This window comes from Pan troglodytes, chromosome 2 (genome assembly GCF_028858775.2).
Source record: "Pan troglodytes isolate AG18354 chromosome 2, NHGRI_mPanTro3-v2.0_pri, whole genome shotgun sequence".
Taxonomy (NCBI): domain Eukaryota; kingdom Metazoa; phylum Chordata; class Mammalia; order Primates; family Hominidae; genus Pan; species Pan troglodytes.
This window is the reverse complement of record NC_086015.1, coordinates 133,374,014-133,390,227: the sequence shown is the minus strand read 5'-3', so window position 1 is coordinate 133,390,227 and position 16,214 is coordinate 133,374,014. Positions and strand designations below refer to the sequence as shown.

Genomic DNA, 16,214 nt, shown 5'->3' with positions numbered 1-16,214 from the left:
AGGCTGAAGAATCACTTGAACCCAGGAGGCAGAGTTGCAGCGAGCTGAGATTGTGTCACTGAACTCCAGCCTGGGCAACAGAGCAAGACTCCATCTCAAAAAAAAAAGAAAAGAAAATAGGGCCTCTGCAGATCTAATTACAAAGAGGTCATATTGGAATAGCGTGGACCTTAAATCGAGTAATAATGGCATCCTCATGGGAAGAGAAGAGACAGAGACACACAGGGGAGAAGGCCACATGAGAATGAAGGAAGAGAACGGAATGATGTGGCCACAAGCCAAGGAATGCCAGCAACCACCAGAAGCCAGAAGAGGCAAGGAAGGATTCATCCCTAGAGCCTTCAGAGGGAGCACTGCCCTGCCCGTTTCAGACATCAAGCTTCTGGAACTGGAGAGAATGACTTTCTGTTGTCCTGAGCCACTCATGTGGGGAACTTTTTTAGAACAGTCACAGCCAGGTCATGTGCTCCTGGATGCATCTCAGGCATTAATAAGCACTGTCTTGGCCAGTCAGGGTGGCTCACCCCTGTAATACCAGCACTTTGGGAGGCTGAGGTGGGTAGATCACCTGAGGTCAGGAGTTTGAGACCAGCCTGACCAACATGGAGAAACCCCATCTCTACTAAAAATACAAAAATTAGCTGGGTGTGGTGTTGTGCATCTGTAATCCCAGCTACTTGGGAGGCTGAGGCAAGAGAATCACTTGAACCCTGGAGGCAGAGGTTGCAGTGAGCCGAGATTGCACCATTGCACTCCAGCCTGGGCAACAAGAGCGAAACTCCATCTCAAAAAAAAATAATAAGTACTGTCTTGACTGTGGTCATCAAAAATATTTGATTAAGGGTAAGCTAGAAAGCCTGACCCTTTCACAGATGGACGGAAGGGCCAAAAGAAAATAGATTGTTTGCAGTGGGGCAAGAAGGATAAGAATCCTATGGAAAAAAAAAACAGAGGGATTTGTTTAGTGAGCGCTGGGGAGAGGCATTTGTTTTCTTGCTTAAAAAAGGAACACAGGTTGGGTGCGGTGGCTCAAGCCTTAATCCCAGCATTCTGGGAGGCCAAGGTGGGTGGATCACCTAAGGTCACGAGTTCGAGACCAGCCTGACCAACACTGTGAAACCCCATCTCTACTAAAAAGACAAAAACAAAAGAAAAAGAAATTAGCCAGGCATGGTGGCGAGCGCCTGCAATCCCAGCTACTCGGGTGGCTGAGGCAGAGAATCACTTGAACCTGGGAGGCAGAGGTTGCAGTAAGCAAAGATGGCATCGTTTCACTCCAGCCTAGGCAACAAGAGTGAAACTCTGTCTCAAACAAAAAAAAAGAAAGAAAAAAAAAAACAGTTTTAAGTCCACTCAGTGGAGTTTAAAAATACATTCCCATTGCACGTGCTTTTGGAATCTTTTCTAAAGTTCTGTTGCACATGATCTAATTTGATCTTCAGAGTAACTCCCTGAGGTGGATAGGGCAGGCCTTTCTGAACACCTATTTTCTAGTTTGCATTAAAAGAACGGAATTGGCTGGGACCAGTGGCTCATGCCTATAATCCCAGCACTTTGTGATACAGAAGGGAAGGGCTCAGAAGGGAAGAATGTGGTCCCTTTAAATGATATGGAAGTGAGGAAGGGAAGTACTGGGTAGAGGAGGGTGTGGTCCCTGGCTAGGGCTCCACCCCAGGGCCTGTGCCCACGGACCTAGGTGAGGACAGGCATTTTTGTTTTCCTGCCCAAATGTTGCATTTCCCAAGACCACCCTGGCCGCCACACCCCCATTCTGTGCCTATAAAAACCCTGAGACCCTAGCAGGCAGACACACAGGCAGCTGGACTTCGAGAGGAGCACATCAGCGGAGGAACACAAGGGTGCTGGATGTCAAGAGGAACGCACCAATGGGCACCGGCACACCGCAGGCCACTGACTGGCAGAACAACCCAGAGTTTGGCTGGGACAGTCGGAGAAGAGTCAGGCCACTCACCCGACTCCAGGGGTAAACCATCTCCCTTCTGGCTCCCCCATCTGCTGACAGATACTTCCACTCAATAAAACCTTGCACTCTCAAGCCTGTAACCCCAGCACTTTGGGAGGCCGAGGCGGGCAGATCAGGAGGTCAGGAGATCCAGACCATCCTGGCTAACAGAGTGAAACCCCATCTCTACTAAAAATACAAAAAAATTAGCCGGGCATGGTGGTGGGCACCTGTAGTCCCAGCTACTCGGGAGGCTGAGGCAGGAGAATGGCGTGAACCCAGGAGTCGGAGCTTGCAGTGAGCTGAGATCACACCACTTCCGGTACACCAAGACAAGAACCCCAGGACAAAGAAAGCCCTCTGTCCTTGCAATAAGGCGGGGTTCTAATTGAGCCGACTAACACAAGCTACCTACAGATGGCTAAACTAAAAGAGCACCCTGTAACACACGCCCACTGGGGCTTCAACTATAAACATTCACCCCTGGACACTGCCATGGGGTTCCCTGCCTGTCTCCATGCTCCCCTAGAGGTTTGAGCAGTGGGGCACTGAAGAAGCAAACCACACCCTCATCGCATGCCCTTCAAGGGGGACAATGGAACTTTTCCCATTTCATCTGAGAGGCCGAGGCAGGAGGATCACTTGAGCCCATGAGTTTGAGACCAGCCTGCACAACATAGCAAGACCCCATCTCTACAAAAAACAAGTAAACAAAAAAATAAACATTAAAAATTAACGAGCTGTGGTGGCACACACCTGTAGTCTCAGCTACTCAGGAGGCTGATGTGGAAGGATTGCTTGAGCCCAGGAGGTTGAGGCTGCAGTGAGCCAAGATTGAACCACTGCACTCCAGCCTGGGTGACAGAGTGACACCCTGTTTCGACAACAACAAAAGGAATGGAACAAAATAACTTCTCAAATAGCTAGCAGAGGCAGATCTGGTTCTCAAATGCAGGTTTTCCAGGTTTCAATTCTTATTTCTAGCAGTATTATGGAGAAACATGATCACTAATACATGAAGGGGAGGAGGTTTCAAGTTCTGATGAAAAGATGGTAAAGAGAGGAGTTAGTTGACTAGGAGTGACTAGGAATGGGAAGAAAACGCATGACACTACTTAGAGGAAAGAAGAAAAATAAGCATAGAGGTGACTGAGCAGACAGAAAGGACTAGGAATAAGCGTGTCTGGCCCCGTCTCTGCATTTCTTTCCCTTGCATTAGTAACTTCCCTGATGACTTGGATGAATCTTCTCTTCAGGGCACCTAGTGTTCCCTTTCTGTCCACTTCTTCTTTCCCAGGGCCCATACAGTCTGGGAAAGCATGCTCTGCAGGTTTCTCATATCTTTCCTTCCTTAATCAGCCCCTAGCATCTCTACGTAACCCACATACACCTGGAGTTCCACATGTCCCAGTCTTTGCACTGCAGTGAATTCAAAGAATGGTAGACTCTAGCTGGGCACAGGGGCTCACACCTGTAATCCCAGCACTTTGGGGGGCTGAGGCAGATGGATCACTTGAGCCCAGGAGTTCAAGACCAGGTCTGGCCAACATGGTGAAACCCCACCTCTACTAAAAATACAAAAATTAGCTGGGCTTTGTGGTACATGCCCTGTAGTCCCAGCTACTGGGGAGGCTGAGGTGGAAGAATTGCTTGAACTCAGGAGGCAGAGGTTGCAGTGAGCTGAGATCGTGCCACTGCACTCCAGCAGCCTGGGCAACAGAACAAAGCCCAGTCTCAAAAAAACACAAAGACAAAAACTAAACCAAAACAAAAAACAAAAAACAAAAAAACACGCACACACACACAAAAAAAACAAAGGTAGACTCCAATAGGAAAAATTCACTCAAAAGCAATTCAAATAATTATTCAGTCAACCCAGTTCTATCTCAGTTCTTTATTATATATATAAACTTATTCTGTCTAGATTCCTTAGTTTTCTTTTTCTTATCTTTTTTTGTTTTCCTTTGAGACAGGTCCTCACTCTGTCAGCCAGGCTGGAGTATAGTGGCACAATCATGGCTCACTGCAGCCTCAACCTCCTGGGCTGAAGTAGTTCTCCCACCTCAGCCTCCCAAGTAACTGGGACTACAGGTGCATGCCACCATGCTCCGTAAGTTTTTATATTTTTTTGTAGAAATGGGGTCTCACTATGTGGGCCAGGCTGTTCTTGAACTCCTGGACTCAAGAAGTCCACCTGCCTCAGCCTCCCAAAGTGCCAAGATTACAAGCATGAGCCACTGCATCTGGCTGATTCCTTCGTTTTCTTTTTCTCTTTGCCCATTGCCTGGATTCCATAAGCAGAAAGAAAACCCAGGGGCTGACTTTGTAGGCAAGACTCTTTCCTTTTCAAAACATAAATTGGTTCAAGTGGTACCAAAACTGAAACACGTTTACGACTTAACATCTTTTCTTCCTACACCTTCAATCTCTTGAGCAATGAGAAAAGGCACTGAGCTCTTTATTTGTGCAGGGAAAAGAAAGAGAGATCAAATTGTCACTGTGTCTATGTAGAAAAGAAAGACATAAGAGTCTCCATTTTGAAAAAGACCTGCACTTTAAACAATTGCTTTGCTGAGATGTTCATTTGTAGCTTTGCCCCAGCCACTTTGCCCCAGCCACTTTGACCCAACTTGGAGCTCACAAAAACATGTGTTGTATAAAATCTAGGTTTAGGGGATCTAGGGCTGTGCAGGACGTGCCTTGTGAACAAAATGTTTACAAGCAGTATACTCGGTAAAAGTCATTGCCATTCTCTAGTCTCAATAAACCAGGGGCACAATGCACCGTGGAAAGCCGAAGGGACCTCTGCCCTTGAAAGCAGGGTATTGTCCAAGGTTTCTCCCCATGTGATAGTCTGAAATATGGCCTTGTGGGATGAGAAAGACCTGACTGTCCCCCAGCCTGACACCCGTAAACGGTCTGTGCTGAGGTGGATTAGTAAAAGACGAAAGCCTCTTGCAGTTGAGATGGAGGAAGGCCACTGTCTCCTGCTTGCCCCTGGGAACTGAATGTCTCAGTGTAAAACCCGATTGTACATTTGTTCAACTCTGAGATAGGAGAAAAGCTGCCCTGTGGCGGGAGGGGAGACATGTTTGCAGTAATGCTGCCTTGTTATTCTTTACTCCGCTGAGATGTTTGGGTGGAGAGAAACATAAATCTGGCCTACGTGCACGTCCACTCATAGTACCTTCCCTTGAACTTAATTATGATATAGATTCGTTTGCTCACATGTTTTTTGTTGACCTTCTCCTTATTATCACCCTGCTCTTCTACTACATTCCTTTTTGCTGAAATAATGAAAATCATGATCAACAAAAACTGAGGGAACTCAGAGGCCGTTGCCTGTGCAGGTCCTTGCTGTGCTGAGTGCCGGTCCCCTGGACCCACTGTTGTTTCTCTATACGTTGTCTCTGTGTCTTGTTTCTTTTCTCCATCTCTCATCCCACCCTACTAGAAATACCCACAAGTGTGGAGGGGCAGGCCACCCCTTCAATTTGGTGACACATAGCCTGTGCCCTCAAAGAACACTGACACACCCGTAACATCCATTCGAAGAGCTTCTCCATACCTCCCCTCCTTTATCCCCAAGGACACTGGGTCAGAGATCACGGAGTCATTCACAACATGATGTTTAACACTGAGACGCTCTGCAATTGCTCCTTCAAGACGACTCAGAAGAAGATCCAGTGCTGAGACAATTGTGTTCTCTCTCTCTCTGGATCACCGCCCAGAGACAAGGACTGCCAGAGACCCTGGCTTCCCCAGCTGCTGCCTCTCATTCCTGCGCCTGTGGGAGGAGAGTTCGAAGCTGTGTGACCTTGATCAAGTTACTTACCCTCTCTAAGCATATGTTTCCCTAAATGTGAAATAGGGATGATGGTGATGTGTTTATTTCACAGATTTGATAGAAGGATTAAATGAGAGATGCATCAAAAGCAGTGGGCACAGGGTCAATGCTCAGTGAGCTTTCTCTTTTCTTATCAATAGACAGGACTTCATGAGGACAGAGACTGGCTTCATCTCAACTGTAGCCTCAGGGCAGAGCAATGATGACAACTTTAGCTTGAGAGGGTCTCAGTGCCCATTCATCACCACTGTGAAAAGGCAGAAACCAGAGCTGTGTGTTTAACTCCCAGCCCCAAAACCTGTCGGCTTTGCTTTATCACTATGAGCTTCCAATGGTATCCCTTTAGAATGGGGCCTCTCTCTTCTTCCCCAAGGCACCAGCCTTCACCCCAGACCTATCCTTATTAGCTGGTGTCTCCTCTCTGTACTCTGAGCCCATGCTGTGCTCGTCAGATAGCAACATGGGAGAATACAGCAGCCCAGAATGCAGGCTGCAGAGTTAGATCCCCAGAACAGAATCTCAGCCGGCTCCATCCTTCCTCAGCTGGGCGAACATGGCCATTGACTTCCTCTCTGTGCCTGAGTTGCTCCATCTGTGAAATGAAGATTGTCACAGTCCCTGCTTCAGAGTTACTGGGAGGATTAACTGAGAAAATGCAGGGAAGGTGCTTGGAACTAAATGTATAAAAAAAGTCCATCTGGCCAGGCATGGTGTCTCACGCCTGTGATCCCAGCACTTCGGGAGACCAAGGCAGGTGGATCACTTGAGGTCAGGAATTCAAGACCAGCCTGGTCAACATGGCAAAACCCCGACTCTACTAAAAATACAAAAATTAGCCAGGCATGGTGGCAGGCACCTGTAATCCTAGCTACTTGGGAGGCTGAGGCATGAGAATCTCTTGAACCTGGGAGGCAGAGGTTGTAGTGAGCCAAGATGGTGCCACTGCACTCCAGCATGGGCAACAAGAGCAAAACTCTGTCTCAAAAAAAAAAAAAAAAAAAAAGTCCATCATTCTTATTAATGGAGGCCAAATCATCTCAGTGCTTCTTTGGATGATCAGTACCCTCCAAGCCAGTTTTATCCAATAGACCAGAGGTCCCCATCCCCCAGACCACAGACCAGTAGTGGTCTGTGGCCTGTTAGGAACTGGGCTGCACAGAAGGAGGTGAGCAGTGGGCTAGTGAGTGAAGCTTCATCTGTATTTACAGCTGCTCCCCATGGCTAGCGTTACCGCCTGAGTTCTGCCTCCTGTTAGATCAGCAGTGGCATTAGATTCTGATAGGAGCACCAACCCTATTGTGAACTGCATGTGGAAGGGATCTAGGTTGTGTGCTCCTTATGAGAATCTAATGCCTGATGATCTGTCACTATCTCCCACCACCCAGAGAAGGGGTTATCTAGTTGCAGGAAAACAAGCGCAGGGCTCCCTCTGATTCTACATTATGGTGAGATGTATAATGATTTCATTATATATTATAATGTTAATAACAATAGAAATAAAGTACACAATAAATGTAATGCACTTGAATCATCCTGAATCTTCCCCCCACAAATACATGGAAACTGGTCCTTGGTGCTAAAAAAAAATTGGGGACCACTGCAATAGACTATTCAGTCACGGTCCAATCAAACATTCTGCAAAGGCGGACTTGCTCTACTCTGCACTATCCGACATGGGAGCTGCTAGACACCCACATGGGCTGTTGAGCCCTTGAAATGTGGCTGGTGAGAATGAAGAACTGAATTTTCAATTTTCTCTTAACTAATTTTTTTTTGAGACAGAGTCTCACTCTATCCTCCAGGCTGGAATGCAGTGGTGCAATCTCGTCTCACTGCAACCTCCATCTCCCAGGTTCAAGCAATTCTCCTGCTTCAGCCTCCTGAGTAGCCAGGATTACAAGAACCCACCATCATGCCTGGCTAATTTTTGTATTTTTGTAGAGACGAGATTTCACCATGTTGGCCAGGCTGATCTTGAACGCCTGACCTCAGGTGATCTGCCCAACTTGGCTTCCCAAAATGCTGGGATTACAGGTGTGCCACCATGCCCAGCCTTAATTCATTTCTAAATCACAAAATCTAAACAAGTGGCTAGGAGCTACCATAGTGTACAAGGCAGCTGTAGAATCACAGGAAATTGTCAATGACCCTGCCCTGCTTCAAGTTCACTTTTCCCCCTCATGGTGAGATTCTAGATTCTTTCCTCTTCTCTCACATTTTTTAGACTTTCAGGTTTAGACCATGAAAATAAGTTCTGTCCTTCCAAGAAAATAACGTTCATAACACTTACTGTATACCACGCTGATTTCAGTGCTTTACTTGTATTAATTTACAACGACTCTGAGGCAGAAGCTGTGATTATGCCCATTTAACAGATGACAAAACTGAGGCACAAAGCAGTGCTGGAACTTCTCAAAGTCACACAGGTAGCAGGAGGCAGAGCTCGGATTTGAACTCACTTTGGGTTCAGCAACTCACAGCTCTCACCTATGACATAATATTACTTCTGTTGTCAAAACACTTAGACCTGGATTTCACAGGAATCTTGTGCTTGCCTGGCTGCTAGGGAGGTTTTCATCATCTTCCTTATCTCACAGTTCAAAACCCAGGGCCTCCATGCTCTTGCTCTGGTGACCGTTCACTGGCAGGAGGCTTCTGGGAAGGTTCTCCTTTTCTGTCATTTTTCTTATTCGTGGTTTTTTGTTTCATTGGTGTTTATCTTCAGAACTTTGTTTCCTTCTGCTCAATTCATAATCAGAGTGCTTTTCCTCTTGGCTGAATTCATAAGTGTTTATGCAAAAAGAGGTTGGGCACAGAGCCAGGCGACTGAGGACACCCGGCTCATCTGGCAAGTGGATATCAAATTGTTGTATCTCGTTCTGCCATTCCGGCTCCTGCTGTGGGGCTGGGTCATCTGCCAGCTCTCCAAGGAGCTGGTGGGAAACCGCTGCAATCAGAGCGAACCGCGGCCCGGGTGAGCCCGCCTTGGCACAGCACTCCAGCTGCCCCCAGTGCCTTTTGGGGACACATCTGCATTGCCAGGCAGGGCTGTGGGAAGGTCGTCTGCCTCCTGTCCATCACAGAGAAAACCTACCCTTGTCCCGCGTCCCTTCCAGGCAGGCTGTGTGGGGATTGCTGCGTTCACCTTTAATATGGCTAAAATGTTTTCCTTGAATGACAGTAATGCTGCCAGAACCCATCAAGACACCCAGGAACTGATGTGCCTTGGCAGATGATGCTGGAAAGATGGGATTTCCGGCAGCCTTTGCATCTGTTGCTCACAGCCCACGAGCATCTCCACTGTCCAGCAGGTCAGGGCACGGTCTCTCTCTCTCTCTCTGATGGTCTCTCTCACGGTTTCTCTCTCTCACGGTCTCCCTCACGGTCAGGGCAGAAAGAGAGAGAGTCCATCTGGAGCAGACTCGCATTTTTAATGAGTGTCCCCGATAATTTAACATGATCGATGGCTGAGGTATTTCATCAAGTTCAGGAGTCCCAGTTCTCAGAGAGAGGCGCCAGCCATGACTGTAAGACCTGGGCAAACTGTACAATCCAGACAGCAGGTCTCACCCCTCCCCAGAGAGTATCAAAGAGTGAAACAGCAGAGGGATGGTCTGGGTGGGGTCATCGTGGCTGGCAAGGGTCTGTGACAGCACCTTGTTAGGCTACTCCCAAGAGGAAATTTGGAGAGAGGGTGGGAGGGTAGCTCTCAGTGCAAGCTAAGTCTCCTGGAAAGTAACTTCCAAACTTTGGAGGATTGTGAGCAAGATGGGACCAGCAACTTCTACCTAAAAAATGTTCATAGCAAGATAACTCATCCTAATATTGGTCCAAGCTAGGTCTTTATTATGGATCATAAAGGCTCTGAGAATAACAATGTAACCTCCAAAAGGGCTGCAGGCTTTGAGGAATCTCAGGCTACTCGCTTCCTTCTGCTCAGTGACTCGCCTGGAGCACAGCAAAGCAAGGAAACACTTAGAGCCAAGCTTGAGTTCTGAATTTCAAATACAGGGAGTCCATCTCTTTCTACCCAATTGTTCCCTAGAATCAGTAACTAACTCCTTCCCCTTAACGGCACGTACTTCCTACCAAAGCACAAGCGCGATGAGCTGTCCATAGCCTCCCCAAAACATGTGCACCTTGTGATATAAATTCTGTCACCGAAAGAGACCAGACAAAATGCAAAACCAAAGTGGAGCCTTTCCTTGAATTATAGGTTCTAAAGAGTTTTGGACCCTCTACAAAACCCAAGAGTTAGGAATTGCCTGGAAGAAGCACAAGCCCTTGTTTTAAAGAGGCAATTTAAGAATAATAGCCATGCTGATGCCACACTACGCTAAGGGAGAATAATGAACCTAATAAAACTAGCGATTTTCCAATTGCTTTTGCTGCTGGAAACACTGATTATGCTAAATAAAGGGTAGAATAGTAAATAGCCACTCTTTTGCATCCAATTAAGTGTTCAGATTATTTCTCAGAAGTATTTGTTGAAAATAACACTTCTGATAATCATGGGTCCCAAATAAACAGAGTTAAGTGTGGTGTGGTACATGTGTGAGTGTGTGTGTGTGCACACATGTGTCTTTCTGGAGCTCATTTTATGGAGATCCCCCATAGCTCCCCAAATTCCTATGAGATGAAATAAGAAAAATCACAGTTTCCTAAGACTACAGCTTGGGATATCTTTGGAAATGGTGTGTATTGAAAACACAGCATATGGAAACTATTTCATGTTGGCAATATCTGTGATTTAACTTTGCAAACATTAGAAATGCAACTGGTTCTTCAGAGCCACCTAAGTCCCTCATAATGGCAATATTAGCTTCTTCTAAATAATAAATTAGCCAGTCAAACTATGTTCTACAGAATGTTAGAAGTTTCATCCTTCTAGTCAATGTCACATTTCAAGGCAAAGTCGATTTATATGTAAGTTAAACAAAGTGCTGTCACTAAAAATTGAGAATTATGTCTAATGCCATTCAGAAATGGAATAAATAAGTATTAGAGGATTTGCAAGTTAAAGCAACCATAGAAATGCTATCATCAGGAAGGAAAAGGTATTACCTGCAGAGGTTACACATAAGACGCTAGAACCCAGAAGAGAAAGAATCTCTGTAAATGTTTCCGTTAAGTTAATCAAGAGAGGCTGGGTACGGTGGCTCATGCCTGTAATCCCAGGACATTGGGAGGCCAAAGCGGGCAGATCACGAGGTCAGGAGTTCGAGACCAGCCTGGCCAACATGGTGAAACCCTGTCTCTATTAAAAATACAAAACATTAGCCGGGCATGGTGGCGTGCACCTGTAATCCCAGCTACCCAGGAGGCTGAGGCAGGAGAATTGTTTTAATCCAGAAGGCAGAGGTTGCAGCAAGCCATCACACCATAGCACTCAAGACTGGGTGACAGATCACAGCTCCATTTTGAAAAAAAAAAATGAAAAGAAAGGAAGTTAATCAGGGTGAGAATAGGATGAGTTTTTCACCCACAAAAGGAGATGAGATTCACGCATTCTTTCAACATGCATTCCATCAATAGTGAGCACCTGCTCTGAGCTAGGCCCGTTCTAGGTCCCAGGAAATGGGTAACCAACCAGACATGGCCCCTGATTTGGAGCTCACATTTTAGAGCAGCTAAATGGACAGTAAACAAATAAGCAAATTAAGATCATCTTAAATTGGGGGAAGTTCTTTAGAGAAGCACTTCCATAAAGCTGAATCGCATCATAGATTATGACTGCCAGGTGGTAAGGAAGGTAATATCTCAACTGCCTGTGGATAGCAGAGCTTCTGAGGCCTTGCAAAGTATTTAGTACTAAGATTTCTGTCTTAGGTCAAGTTCCCTAAAAGCAGAGCCTGAGGCAGGGATTGAGTGCGTGTAATTCATTCAGGAAGAACTCTCAGGAGATAGGAGTAAGGAAAACAGGATATGGCAGGGAAGGAGCTAAGTGAGATGTGGTCTCAGCTGGAGACTGGCTCCAGTCTGATCTCACAGGGAGCTCCAGAGGATGAACTGCACCACCATGTTATCCCAGCCTGAGATCTTTTGTTCTCCTGTGTCAGCTGGTCCCTGGCCAAGGGCTGCAGACTCTCTTGGGGCCCCAGCAGACTGGAGGAGAAGAAGCATGGTCTGCGGTCTACTCTTTTGTGCACACCCACCCACCTCTTCCCCAGCTGACACTGCTGGAGGAGGAGAGGGGGAGATGTCATCTCCTCCTATGACAACCTGTGAGATGGCAATGGCCCTTTTCCTGTTGGGTGTAATCTGCTGCCATCTCTTGCTGTCTGCAGCCTGACACAGAAGGGTGAAGGTCACCAGGTTCCACTGACAGGGGTTTTTGTCTCAAGCAGCAAACCTAGGACCGCAGGTCCCTTGCAAGATTCAGCCACATTTCATGACTGTCTGCAACACACCCCATGCCACTGATGGAAGGAACACAGTGCCCCATGCTGCACCCATTTCTGCCAGACTGGGGTCCCTGATCTCAATTTCTCTCTGCAGTCCCCAACTCTGGGGTTTGCAGACACATTTCAGATCCCTCCTTAGTACCTCCCAGGAGGCAGAAGCCAGAGGAAATAATCCTTGTCCCAATGCACTTGACCATGCCACCTCACTGCATGCTCTTTCTCCCTCTCCAGGAAAAATCAAGCTTCTTGAATACTTACCAATATGCCCACATGCATTTAGTCCCCATAACCACTTCTTGGGGCAGCATTCATCCCCAAGTTACAGACGAGGAAACTGAGGAGAACATTTATATAACATGCATCTAAGTGGTGGACAAAGGATCTAACCAGGCAGTGCGGCACCAGAGCACACATTTTTGTTGTTCAGAGAGATGGGGTCTCTCTCTGTCCCTCAAACTGGAGTGCAGTGGCCTGATCATAGCTCACTGCAGCCTTGAACTCCTGAGCTCCAGCAATCTTCCCACCTCAGCCTCCCGAGTATCTGAGACTAGAGGCATTCACCACCAACCCAGCTAATTTTTAAAAAACATTTTTCTAGAGATAGGGTCTGATCCCAAACTCCTGACTTCAGGCGATCCTCCTGCCTCAGCCTCCCGAAGTGCTGGGATTACAGATGTGAGCCCCTGCGCCCAGCCCAGAGCACACTTTTTTTTTTTTTTGAGATGGAGTCTCACTCTGTTGCCCAGGCTAGAGTACAGTGGCAAAATCTCGGCCCAGAGCACACTTTTAACCACCATACCATTCTGCCTCTGCGTAGGTTAGTCAAGCTCTGTAGCTGATCAGATGTCTGTAGAGAGAAAGAGACATCAGTTTCCCCTTCTTCCAAACACCCCCAAATTTTACAAGTGATTTTCTCAGATCCCTCAGCATCAGGAATGGGGATGAGCAGGGCAGTCAGTCCCCTTCCCAACAGCGCAGCAGATATCCCAAGATTACATCTCATTGGCTCTGACTAGGACATGAGCCCAAAGCTGAACCAGTTGCTGTAGCCATGGCATGCAGCATCCTCCGTCCTCTGGCCAGGCTACAGCTCCATCCCACCTCTGGATCCTCAGGTTGAGTCAATATATCTTGAACCAGGCGCGGACTGAAGCTCAAGGAGGAGTCAGAGTAATGTGACCCAGCCCACCAGGAAGTGGGTGCTGAGCAGGCAAGCATTCATCACCTACTGCACACACCAGGGAAGGCTTGTGGTGGCTTAGTCCCACCTGGAGGCAAAGAAAAGAGTGCCTGCTCCATGCCAAAATGCGGTGCCCAACACTATCTTAAAGCTAGCTGGCTTTGTAATCCCAGCTACGTGGGAGGCTGAGGCGGGAGAGCCACTTGAATCCAGGAGGCGGAGGTTGCAGTGAGCCAAGATCATGCCATTGCACTCCAGGCTGGGTGACAAGAGAGAAATTATGTCTCCAAATATAAAAATAAAAATAAAAAAATAAAAAGCTCGCCTGCTTAATCCTCACAAAGATACCATCTACTTTTTGGCATTCCACAGGTAGAAAGACTGAGACACTGAGACACTGGGAGATTTTAAAACTCACCACCAGCTGGGCACGGAGTCTCATGCCGGTAATCCCAGCACTTTGAGAGGCTGAGGCAGGAGAATTACTTGAACCCAGGAGTTCAGGACCAGCCTGGGCAAATTAGTGAGACTTCATCTCTACAAATATTTTTTAAAAAGAAAAAAATTAGGGCTTGACGCGGTGGCTCACACATGTAGTCCCAGCACTTAGGGAGGCCAAGGCAAGTGGATCACTTCAGCCCAGGGATTCGAAACCAGCCTGGCCAACACGACAAAACTCTATCTCAACTAAAAATACAAAACTTAGCTGGGCATAGTGGCACATGTCTATAATCCCAGCTACTTGGGAGGCTGAGGCACGAGAATTGATTGAACCCAGGAGTCAGAGGTTGCAGTGAGCTGAGATTGTGCCACTGCACTCCGACCTAGGTGACACAGTGAGACCGTGACTCAAAAAAAAAAAAACTGGTATGGTGGCACATGCCTGTGGCCCCAGCTACTCAAGAGGCTGAGGTGGCAGGATCACCTAAGGCCAGGAGTTCAAGGGTGCAATGAGCTATGATTGTACTACTGCACCACTACATATACATATATATGTATATATGTATGTATACACATACACACGTATATACAGGTATATGTATATATGTATGTATATATATACACACGTATATACCTGTAAATGTATATATACACATATATACAAATGTATATGTATATATGTGTATATATACATATATATGTATATGTATATATACACACATATATGTACATGTATACATGTATGTATATATACACATATATATGTATATGTATATATCTCTATATATACACATTTATACATGTATAGGTATATATGTATATGTACACATATATACATGTATATATATATGTACACATATATACATGTATATGTATATATGTACACATATATACTTGTATATGTACATATGTACACATATATACTTGTATATGTACATATGTACACATATATACTTGTATATGTACATATGTACACATATATACTTGTATATGTACATATGTACACATATATACTTGTATATGTATATATGTACACATATATACTTGTATATGTACATATGTACACATATATACTTGTATATGTATATATGTACACATATATACTTGTATATGTACATATGTATATATGTACACATATATACGTATACGTACATGTGTATGTATATATGTACGCATATATACATGTGTATGTATATATGTACGCATATATACATGTGTATGTATATATGTACGCATATATACATGTGTATGTATATATGTATGTATATATGTACACATATATACATGTATACGTATATATGTATGTATATATGTACACGTATATATATGTATACGTATATATTTATGTATATATGTACACATATATACATGTATACGTATATATGTATGTATATATGTACACATATATACATGTATACGTATATATGTATGTATATATGTACACATATATACATGTATAAGTATACATGTATGTGTATATATGTGTATATACACACATGTATGTGTATATGCGTGTGTATATATACACGCACATATACACACATATATACATACACATGTGTATGTATATATGTATGTACACACATACACATGTGTATGTATGTATGTACCCACATACACATGTGTATGTATATATGTATGTACCCACATACACATGTGTATGTATATATGTATGTACACACACATGTGTATGTATATATGTATGCACACACATACACATGTGTATGTATATATGTATGCACACACATACACATGTGTGTGTATATATGTATGCACACACACACGTGTATGTATATATGTATGCACACACATACACATGTGTATGTATATATGTATGCACACACATACACATGGGTATGTATATATGTATGCACACACATACACATGGGTATGTATATATGTATGCACACACATACACATGGGTATGTATATATGTATGCACACACATACACATGTGTATGCGTGTACGTACACACATACACATGTGTATGCGTGTACGTACACACATACACATGTGTATGCGTGTACGTACACACATACACATGTGTATGCGTGTATGTACACGCATACACATGTGTATGTATATATGTATGCACACACATACACATGTGTATGTATATATGTATGCACACACATACACATGTGTATGTATGTACACACATATACATGTGTATGTATGTATGTACACACATACATGTGTATGTATATGTTTGTATATATACACATACATGTATATGTATATATGTATGTATATATACACACATATACATGTATATTTATATATGTATGTATATATGCACACATATACATGTATATGTATATATGTATGTATATATACACACATACATGTATATGTATATATGTATGTATATATACACA

At 44.8% G+C, this 16,214-nt stretch overlaps 1 protein-coding gene across 1 annotated transcript in view; it reads right to left on the bottom strand.

Moving 5' to 3' along the window:
• LOC742704 (collagen alpha-4(VI) chain-like) overlaps window positions 1-16,214 on the bottom strand; it is a 172,331-nt gene that overhangs the window by 145,400 nt on the left and 10,717 nt on the right. The window lies entirely within an intron of this gene.